The sequence below is a fragment of the Abramis brama genome (assembly GCF_963993115.1).
Source record: "Abramis brama genome assembly, chromosome: 10".
Classification (NCBI taxonomy): Eukaryota; Metazoa; Chordata; class Actinopteri; order Cypriniformes; family Leuciscidae; genus Abramis; species Abramis brama.
The window spans coordinates 33,076,322-33,088,231 of NC_139972.1; positions in this window are offsets into that span (position 1 = coordinate 33,076,322).

The following is an 11,910-nucleotide window of genomic DNA, read 5'->3' on the forward strand; positions in this document are numbered from 1 at the left end:
TCCATGTTTTGTCTGTCTAGGGCAAGTCTCATGATGTGTTCCAAATACAGGTTGAATAGATCTGGTGACATTATGCAACCCTGTCTAACCCCGACTGTTTGTTTAAACCAATCCGTTGTATCATGGCCCACGATTACTGCGCTCTCGGCTTGTTTATATAGGTCTTCCAACAAACCGATCAGCTTTGGTTGCAAACTGTAGTGATGCAAGATCGCCCAAAGCGCTTCATGCCACACTCTATCGAATGCTTTCTTGAAGTCAATGAAGATCATGTACAGCTCGCCATTTTGCAATTTGGTATATTTTTCTGCCAATAACCTTAGTGAGAATATTTGCTCAATTGTACCCCGACTTGGCCTAAAGCCGGCTTGTTCCTCTGACATCAGCCCTTCAATACGTGGTTTCATCCTGCTACGTATGATTTCCAGTATAATCTTACTAGCGTGACAAATGAGGCTGATAGTTCTATTATTCTCACATTTTATATATATATATATATGCATGCAGGGCCTAAAATTAACACTTGGCAAGCGCCAAATGTGAGTAAAAATCAGTGTTGGCGAGTGTATGAACCTGTGTAAGTTGGCCGGTAACATTTTTGTGAATTCTAATGCAAAATTGTGAGAACATGAACTTGAACAAACGGGGCAGTTCTGCACTGTCACAAAAGTTTAAGCCTTTCCAATTTAAATATTCAAGCTCAAGAAAACGCGAAAGGGAACTCAATTCGTTACTCGCACGTTGTGTGGGACATCTGAAGCTTGCGCCCAGAAATTCGCGTCCCAGACAGCATGCGAATACTGAATTGAGCTTTCTTTCACGTCTTCTTGCGCTTGAACAGACATATTCAAACAAAAATGTCAAAATGCCCGTTGACGATCACACGTTGATCTGATTGGTTACAAGGTAGTTTGTGACGTCAGAAACACCAGCGATTTCAAACCGCGTTTTTGAGACTGTCAGCAATGGTGTTGACTTATGAATTTGAACATGGTTTGTCTTAAATCATATTTAAAACACCACATAGATACTGTATATAAATAACAATAAAAGCTTGATTTTTTTCTTTTTCTTTAAGGAAGACTTTAAGTGGCCATAAACAGTTGAGAAAGAAAATGCATGTGTACCAGTATACTGGATCCGTGCAGCTCTTAAAGTGACAGCAGCCTAATATTTCTGCTGCTTTCTGTTAATCAAGCAACAAAAGACAAAGAATATTCACTCATTGCTCTTGACTGAATCATTTTTGTAACTTTAAAATGGATTAATCTTTTCATGGCTGGTAAAAAATATTCATGGCCGGTAAATATTCTTAAGTTTGTTTTAGGCCCTGTATATATATATACATATATTTGAAGAGTTCAGAAGCAAAAGCCTCTAAGTGCCATCTGAAATTTTCTTCTAGAATGATAATTTTTATCAAGCTCGTATATTTACGTTCAATAATTTCACTTAAATGGCAATGCAAATTACCTATTAATTGTCATTTAAGTGAAATTACTTAACTTAAATATACAAGCTTTATATAAATGATCATTCTAGAAGAAAATTTGGCATGGTTTTATTTCAGTTAGCCTAATAGCTGGTTTGATTTGCATTGAGAGATGATCTTATGGAAAGTACTCCATGCCAATCTCTAGGTATGGTGAAGGCTATGTGATGATGTGGGGCTATTTTAATTCCAAAGGCCAAGGGAACTTTATCAGGATGCATGGTATCCTGGATCCATGAAAATAAAAATCTGCCTGCCTCTATGGGAATTTAACATAGGGGTGTCCAAACTTATGCACCCTGTATTTTAAGGAAGAACATTTATTTATTTACGATAGATTATTCATTCACAAAGAAAATTGGTGTCCTTAAAGGTTGGATTTTTACAATTTTTTTTAATTAAGGCATTAAGTTCAATTTCCAAAATATGATTTTTTATTCCTCTTTTTAGTCAACTTTAGCATGGGTGTATTCACTTATGCATTGCACTGTATATATATATATATATATATATATAGGCTATATATCATACATACCATAAAACATCCATAGAACTATAAAACCTATCAAGTTCAAAATTGAAGTGGCAGTTGCTAATTTGAATAAGCAAGAACTAAAACAGTGCAGATAGGAATGTGATAAGGAAAGATGACAAGCCCTCAGCACCTGCTCAAGCTGCACATCTGCACAAGCTGTTACAACAACCACTATCATGCTGTCAGCAGCACTACCAATACAATATCAGTTCTACTTCTTGTAATAAACTTGAGGAAAAACACTTGGTAATTCATTCAGATGAATTGCAGGGGCCATCGGTGAGGTTTATTTGTGACTAAAAAAAGCAGGACGTAAACAAGGAAAGATAAGGCAAAACCGCACGGGACCAGCTATAACAGCAGCACTTCATCTCTCTAACAGGCCGACCCATAATTCATTGTGGAGAGGATTTCCTGTGAAGACGATCATGACGCCAAACGATGATCTTCACAGGGTGTGGAACATTGATGCAGCAATGCTGAGTTTGCTGACACGTAGCCGTTTTCTCACACTGTCTTTATGTGACTGGTCAGTTTGTGACTTACTTCAGGGATTTCACATTCTTTAGCTCTGTCAGCGATGCATACTGCACATAAATGTGTACACATTGTTATATCCTGCTTGTTGTTGAATATCTAATGCACTGGATTAGAATACATTGCCTTCACAGCACAAGCTGCAGAACACGTCCCCAGCGTAACACTGCAATGCATGTAAAGACAGAACTTGTGGTTTAAACATATACACTCTGCAGTCTGTGGCTTAAACTTGACCTGAAAAAAAAAAAGCAAAAAAAGTCACACCAGTCACAATGTTAGATATAATAAGAGCAGCAAGAGGAAATTATTGCTATTTTGGTTATATGGCCCTCAAACACTGGAAACTGAAATGAACTATGGCAGGGGTGTGTGTAAATCACTCGTTCACACTGCTATGGCAAGCCGTTTTAGCATTTAATGCCCCTGGCTCTATACTAGTCATCATTTATTTTTGACTAGTAAAAATTTCAATTCCAGATATCTATTCTGCAATTTTGAGATATCTACAATGTGATTATGACTAATATACATTTGAGATATCAGCAATGCTATTTTGACTAGTTATATTCTTCCATTGGGACAAAAATTCTGATATCTACAAATGAGTTTTGTTTAGTAGAAATTGTAATTAAAGATTTTGTACTACAGGAATAATTCTAATTAGAGATATCTCAAATTACAATTTTACTAGTGAAAATTAAATGAGAGAAATCTCTAACTGAATTATCACTAGTAAAAATGATCTCTAACCGTGTTTGACTAGTCATAATTAGAATTTAAGATATCTTTAATTGACCATCTTTAAAGATATCCTAAATACATTTGTAGATATCTGAAAGTATTTTATTACTGGCAAAATTACAATTTTTGATATTTTTGACTATAGGCAAAACTTATAAGAGATACCTTGAATTGGGATTCTTCCAAGTCAAATCTCATTTAAAGATATCTGCAAATTAATAATGGATATCTCAACCTGATTTTTTACTAGGAAGATCTTTCTTTGCAGATGTCTGCATTTAGCTTTGTGACTGAAGCATTTCAATGTAGATATCTGGAATTAACATTCTTACTAGTCAAAATTACTATATATATCTGTAATCTAAATAGTAATCTAAAATTACTATATAAATTAATATATATCTGAAACATGCATGCAAACACACCTTTGCTAAGCCCCACCTTAAACATTTTATTAACCAATCCTACCTTGGAAACTGTTGTATTCTGCCATTTTGTCTAAGAATTGTATATTAAAGGCCCTGTATGTTTGGGTCATTTTAAAATGCTTTATACAGAAGTAAGTCAAAAGTATGAAAATAAAAATGTAGCTGGGGCATGTGTTAAAGTGAAATGAGGTATGCAGAGAGGACATCAGGTTTTGCTATTCTATATCGTAAAGTAAGATAATGTTAAGATACGCATGCTGTGGATTAAATTGGCTGAGAGCTGGGTAAATTCAGGCCCACGTCACACAACAGCAGATTCGACTATAGGAGCAGGTACAATTCAGATATCTGAAAACATCATTTGAAAAAGTCGAAACTGAATTAGAGATATCTCTAATTACCTTCGTGTATGTATGACGCGTCAATTGAAGATATCTATGACGTCATTACAGATATCTGAAATAGAATTTAGACTAGTCAAAGCGTAAGGGGCCAGTGCATATTGGATTGGGCAGCGGTCGAAGGCGGGGGCTTTAGGGATGTGGAATGTCACCTTGTTGGCAGGGAAGGAGCCTGAGCTTGTGCAGGAGGTTGAGAGGTACCGACTAGAGATAGTCGGGATCACCTCCACGCGCAGCATGGGCTCTGGAACCACAGTCCTTGAGAGAGGCTGGACTCTCTACTACTCTGGAGTTGCCCATGGTGAGAGGCGGTGGGCTGGTGTGGGTTTGCTTATAGCCCCCCAGCTCAGCTGCCATGTGTTGGAGTTCACCCCGGTGAACGAGAAGGTCGCTTCCCTGCGCCTTTGGGTCAGGGACAGGTCTCTCACTGTCGTGTGCGCCTATGGGCCAAACGGCAGTGTAGAGTACCCGGCCCTCTTGGGGTCTCTGGGAGGGGTGCTGGAAAGTGCTCCGACTGGGGACTCCGTCATTCTACTGGGGGACTTCAACGCCCACGTGGGCAGCGACAGTGACACCTGGAGGGGTGTGACTGGGAGGAATGGCCTGCCTGATCTGAACCCGAGCGGTATTCTGTTATTGGACTTCTGTGCTAGTTACAGCTTGTCCATAACGAACACTATGTTCAAGCATAAGGGTGTCCATCAGTGCACATGGCACCAGGACACCCTAGGCCGTAGGTCGATGATCGACTTTGTGGTCGTTTCATCTGACCTCCGGCCGTATGTCTTGGACACTCGGGTGAAGAGAGGGGCGGAGCTGTCAACTGATCACCACCTGGAGGTGAGCTGGATCCGATGGCGGGGAGGAAGCTGGACAGACTTGGCAGACCCAAACGTACTGTGAGGGTCTGTTGGGAACGTTTGGCCGAGTCTCCTATCAGAGAGATCTTCAACTCCCACCTTCGACCGGAGCTTCGACCGGATCCCGAGGGAGTCTGGAGATATTGAGTCCGAGTGGACCATGTTCTCCACCTCCATTGTCAACGCGGCCGCTCGGAGCTGTGGCCGTAAGGTCTCCGGTGCCTGACACCAGAAGTAAGGGATGCCATCAAGCTGAAGAAGGAGTCTTATCAGGCCTGGCTGGCTTGTGGGATTCCTGAGGCAGCTGACAGGTACCGGTATGCCAAGCGGACTGCAGCCCGGGTGGTTGTGGAGGCAAAAAATCGGGCCTGGGAGGAGTTCGGTGAGGCCATGGAGAAGGACTAATGGTTGCCCTCATAGAGATTCTGGCAAACCGTCCGGCGCCTCAGGAGGGGGAAGCAGTGCCCTACCAACGCTGTTTACAGTGGAGGTGGGCAGCTGTTGACCTCAACTGGGGATGTCGTTGGATGGTGGAAGGAATACTTTGAGGATCTCCTCAATCCCACCGTCACGTCTTCCATTAAGGAAGCAGAGGCTGGGGGCTCGGAGGTGGACTCGTCCATCACCCATTCTGAAGTCACCGAGGTAGTCAAGAAGCTCCTCGGTGGCAAGGCTCCAGGGGTGGATGAGAACTGCCCTGAGTACCTCAAGTCTCTGGATGTTGTGGGGCTGTTTTGGCTGACAAGCCTCTGCAGCATCGCGTGGAAGTTGGGGACAGTACTTCTGGACTGGCAGATCGGGTTGGTGGTCCCTCTTCTCCCCGGGAAAGTCTATGCCAGGGTACTGGAGAGGAGAATTCGGCCAATAGTAGAACCTCAGATTCAAGAGGAACAGTGCGGTTTTCGTCCCGGTCGTGGAACACTGGACCAGCTCTATACCCTCTACAGGGTGCTGGAGGGTTCATGGGAGTTTGCCCACCAATCCACATGTGCTTTGTGGATTTGGAGAAGGCATTCGACTGTGTCCCTCATGGCGGCCTGTGAAGGGTGCTCTGGGAGTATGGGGTCCGGGGCCCTTTGCTAAGGGCTATCCGGTCCCTGTACGACCGGAGCAGGAGCTTGGTTCGCATTGCCGGCAGTAAGTCAGACTCCCGGTGCATGTTGGACTCTGGCAGGGCTGCCCTTTGTCACCGGTTCTGTTCATAATTTTTATGGGCAGAATTTCTAGGCACAGCCAGGGGTCGGAGGGTGTCCGTTTTGGGGACCACAAGATTTCGTCTCTGCTTTTTGCAGATGATGTTGTCATGCTGGTCTCATCAGACCTTGGCCCCGGCCCCAGATAAGCAGAAGAAGATGGATGGATGGATGGACTAGTAGTTATAATTGCAGATATCTCTGATTAGAATTATGCCTAGTACGAAATCAATTCCAGATATCTTTAATTACAATTTCTACTAGTCAAAACTCATTTGTAGATAACTCATTTGTTTTCCAGTGGAAGTCAATGGAATAATATGACAATATATATGTGGAATAGTATTTTTTATTAGTCAAAACTAAATTACAACTAGTAGAGCTAGGGGTATTAAATGCTAAAACGGCTTGCCATAGACTCCCATCAGAGCAGAGCTGTGACAAATGTTACGTTTACATGTTGTCCTACTTTATTAACTTTAGTCAATGAAATTATTGTTCCAATAATTCAATAATTACAATAATTATTGAAATTATTATGCCAATTATTGTTCTATTATTAAAATTGAACCATGCAGTCATACATGGCAAAGCAATGAATGAATGAATGAATAACAGAACTTGTAAAAACAGCATCAACTATAAAATGTTACGGCCATTACCGGAAGCCAGCAAATATAGTTTATATAGTTATAAATATGGACATTTTTTCTTACAAAAACACATCGATTCGCTTCAGAAGGCCTTTATTAGCCCCATAGAGTTGTGTGGATTACTTCTTTGATGGATGGATGCACTTTTTTGGGCTTCAAAATCTCATTTTCTCAAATCTCATCCATTATAGAGGATTGAAAAGCCAGAATATTTTTTAATACAACTCTGATTGTATTCGTCTGAAAGAAGAAAGTCATATACACCTAGGATGGCTTGAGGGTGAGTAAATTATAGGATAATTTTCATCTTTGGGTGAACTATCCCTTTAAGATGATACATGCAACTAAACTCAAGACAGAGATGTTCTTTGGCACATGTTCTTTGTGGGATATCGGTTACTTAGTCCGGTAACATGTCTGACCTCTGACTAGACTTGACCGGGACTTGACACTCCTGCCCATCCAGTTTGAGCATAAACCTCCATCCACCAACACATCAGCAAAAAAGGGCGAGTTAAAGCAATAGTTCACTCCAAAATGACAGTTTTGTCATCATTTACACACCCTCATTTCATTCCAATTCAAATCCCCATGACTTTGTCTACTGTGAAACACAAAAGAAGACATTTTAAAGATACAGTTTCAGTGAATGGGCACTGAAGCATCAAGCTTCAAAAAGGTCACAAAAACAACACAAATTGATCATATAGTTGGTCTTGAAGTGCCCTAAACACAACCTGTGAGATTAAGTGTGGATTTGATGGTATTTTTATGTAAGTTCTGAAAAGCAAGAAAGTTAAGTAACCTCTGAGTCTGAACCTACATTAAACCAACTCTTAAATAACGTTATTGTGCAGGTGCAATAACTTTACAGTTCATGCTACTGTTACCCAGCAGCGATAAAGAGAGGAAGTGAGATGAGCCAAAACACATCTGTACAACAGTGCAGAAACAAGTCCTTACATTACCAGTCCTAATCAACTGCAACATACTGCCATATATGCAAACATAGAGGCATAAACAAACCCACCTGTGAATGACAGTCCCAAGTCTGATATAAATGCAACTTCAGATGCAGCTTCTGTGCCACATCTGCATGGCAAAGATGGATTTATCTGCAAACTAGCCTGTTAAAACGACGATGTGTGGGTCATACCATTTGTTGCAGAACTCCTTGTTCAAGATAAAAACTTTTTTTTTTAAAGTAGTCACCATGAAATCAAAATTGACAATTCAAATTTTTTTATCCATGCACATCATTATTTTTATGTTATGCTTCCTTGTAATCATATATCAAAATGGCTTTGCCTCCGTCTTGCAACTCTTCTCTTCTCTGATGATGCATTTACTGGCGTGAGGGAGGAGCAACCTGTCACTCACATCAGATCCACCAATAGCACACCTCAATTCTTCATTGCTAGACAAAAATCAAGCCCTGAGAATCAAGAATCAAGATCAAGCCCCTTTTTCTTGTCTGAGAAGCCATTTCACTCGGATATATTGCAATAGGGAAGAAAGCACTTTCGCAGCTTTCGTTTCATATCGACAAAGCAAATACTTTTGTTTTTCATCTAACGTACCTTGGGATTTTGCATAGTGCTTAACACCAGAAATATTTCATCATATTATAGTAGATTGCAGGGCTCTTAAAATGCTGAAATGGATTGGTTATGATGATCTGACAGAGAAAGTAAGAGGATGAAAGCACTTCCACTATGTCTGTCTTGGGCAACTGCAGCACTCTCACATATGCAGCACTTGTCAGTGTTTGGTAACACAAGTTATGTAATCAGATTACTTTACGCAAATAATTAGTAAAGTGACAGATTACTTTTGAATTTTGGCCTACTACATTGCTATGCACAATTATAAATCTCTCCCCTGTTTTACTCAAACAGGGTGTTCCCCAAGGCTCAGTTCTCAGGCCTTTACTATTCATTATTTACATAATGCCTCTTGGAAATATTATTCGCCGTCATGGTTTTCATTATCACTGTTATGCTGACGATATTCAGATAGGCTTATTTACAGCTTGCCGGACTGAGTCCACAAAAGTTGCTGACTAGTCGACTTCAGTGCTCTGCCATTTAAGCTTGACGTCGACTAGTCGCTGATCATGGCCTATAGAGGGCACAAAACTTGTAAGTGCAGAGGCGTTGTGTGTGCGTGTGAACATGATGATTATTGTAGATCTCTAGGCTAATGTGAGCATGCATTTACTCATCTCACTTGCACAAAAGCACATTCAGTAGTCCTCAAAATGAATAAAAAACATGAAATGCAAACTCAGAATATTATGCAAACCTGCAATTATGAAATACGTTAAATAATAACAATATACTTTCCCAAAAGACAACCCAGTAAATAATTAGTCTTTCAACGTTGAAATATGGTTGAAAATAAGTCGGTCCGCCTTGGACTGGTTTACGACGTGATTTCAACTAAGTAGTTTCGGCCGGACTGTGTGACTGTGTTTTCAACTGATCATAAGACAGGATGAGTCTGTTATACATGCTAAAATAACAGAGAAAAACAAACTACCAAACCATCCAAACCATTATTATCTCAAATAAATTTAAAGAGTTTTACATATTCCATCAAGACGTTGAAGATCGACCTGTTTTCAACGTTGAAAAGTCGTAATTAGACGTTGAAGATTTACGTCTATTCAACGTCTAATAGACGGCTTTTTGCTAGCTGGGAAGGCTTAAGATAGTCCCAGACTAAATTGCATGTTTGACTGAAATTAGCTTGTACTAACATATCTTAAAATATGTCAGTGCCAATGTTTTGTCTCAAGATGCACAACAGTAATGTTTTTTTTTATTTCTAAGGCACGTTTATAAAACTTAAATGCCCTAATCGAACTAAGGCCTGATGGTTTAGTCTAAGCCCTGTCTGTGAAACAGGGCCTTAATGTAGCCTATTTAATCTCACTTTATTAACCAATGGTTTTGCTGCTGACCTTCGTTGATCCAGTTCAACCAGACTGAGCAAAAATTACTTTATCCCATTTGTTTCATTTGCTGAAGTAAGAGTGTTGAGCTTTCTTCTCCTGCGTCCTGAGGACTGAGGGGTTTGTTTGAGCGGCGCCCTCTACTGTACAGCCGTGAGTTTGCATTTGCACTTTTGGTGTGAAACGGCTTTTTACATTTGCCAAAAATAGTGTTTGTATTATTATTATTAAAAAACAAACAAGTAAGCCTAGCCCAGATGAGGATAAAGTAACACAGTAGCCTAATGAAAGGAATTACTTTCTATAAAAAGTAACTAATTAACTAAATTAGTTAATTTTTACTAGGGAGTAACACAATTTTGTAATGCGTACTGAAACACAGACAAAAGCAGACAGTCACTTCACCTCAACACTTCACAAGTGTTGCAAATTTTACAGTGTACAATGACAATTGTATGGTCATACCCTGGTGGAAAAATAAATAATATTAAATATTAAAATTTTAATATTAAATAATAAATAAATAAATATATATATTAGTGTACTTTTGTGTACAAAATTGGACCAACTTCAATGCCTGTGTAGGGACTAATTACATGCTTGATTAGTGATATTAAAGTGTACTTTATTTGTGTTACAAGAACATTACAAATTCATTACGAGTGTCTTCAAAACAAGCAATATACCAATATATCTTTAGAAAATATACTAAAGCACAATTATTTTAAAGTGTGTTAAAAGTTGTATTGTGAAAGTAGGTAAAATCATGATGCTAATATACTTATATATTTAAAGAGTACTTTTTTTTTAAAAGTATATTTGCAGTGTACTAAAGGGAATATATTTCAAATACAATAAAGTACGCTATACTTTTTTCTCACTAGGGTAGCAAACCCTTAATTTTACAGTGATCAATGGAATTAACCGCAGAAAAAGTCAGATTATACGAGCGTGAGAATACTTGTGGTAAAGCTTCAGTGTTCAGTTAAATGAAACACATTTGTCAGTGGGGCATGACTGTATGATGGTATATCTTCTGCTATCACATCAGTGAGTATTTACAGCACACACAAAACACACACAAAACACACACACACACACACACACACACACACACACACACACACACACACACACACACACACCTTGAGTTGTGTCAAACTGGATTTCAATGTACTGGATATATTAAAAGAGATAAGTGGGATCAAATGGCAAAATTAGCGCTCATTTTGTTAAGCTAATTTATTTTATAATTATTCATTTTGTCTACTTGAAACACAGTTCCCTTTTATCCACAAGGGGTCACTGTGTGCCATGAAGCTTATAAAGTCTTTCTCATTCAGAATCTGCTCTGGTGCCATTATACTGTATTTTAAAATAAAGTTTTAAAAATAAACCTTGTGTTGAGTCAAAACAGCATTTGTGATGGTTAATAAAAATAACCTCAACTGTGCGCCATAGATCTCAGATGTGGCATCTCAAAATGCCTTGTTTAATATAAAGTGTGTAATATTGCAATTATTTATTTTTTAAATGCAGCAACTTCTAACAATTAAGAGTCTACGTGTCCATACAAGCAACCAAAACTGACAATGCTTGTGAAATACTGTTTTTCCCCCCACAAAAACAAAAAACAAACAAAAACAATGCAATATGTGTACATGAATTATGCAACATATTTGAAATTATTTCCCGATTGTTTTATTTTACCGTGTCTGTGCTCGCTTCAAATTAAAAGAAATGTAACGAATTCGTTTCGGAACTGTTTTCATTGGAAGACAAAAACTAAAATTAATGGCTGATATATATATATATATATATATAAACACACACACATATTTGTCGTCTATGTGTAATCCCTGTTAAATGTCTCTGTAATGCTTCTACGTCAAATGTTCATTTGCTTAATAACGCAACTCGTTTGTAACCTCAGGAGGGCCACAGTCTAAAAGCGCTAACAATAACCTGTAACTCAATAACAATCCTCCGCCCTCGTGAGAATACCGTGTTCTCTGCACATCTGATAGTTCACCTGGAGATAAGCAGCACGAGCTGGCGGCGTGAGCACTGAACAGTGAGTCAAACCGGCAGAACTAGTTCCGCTCGCCTCG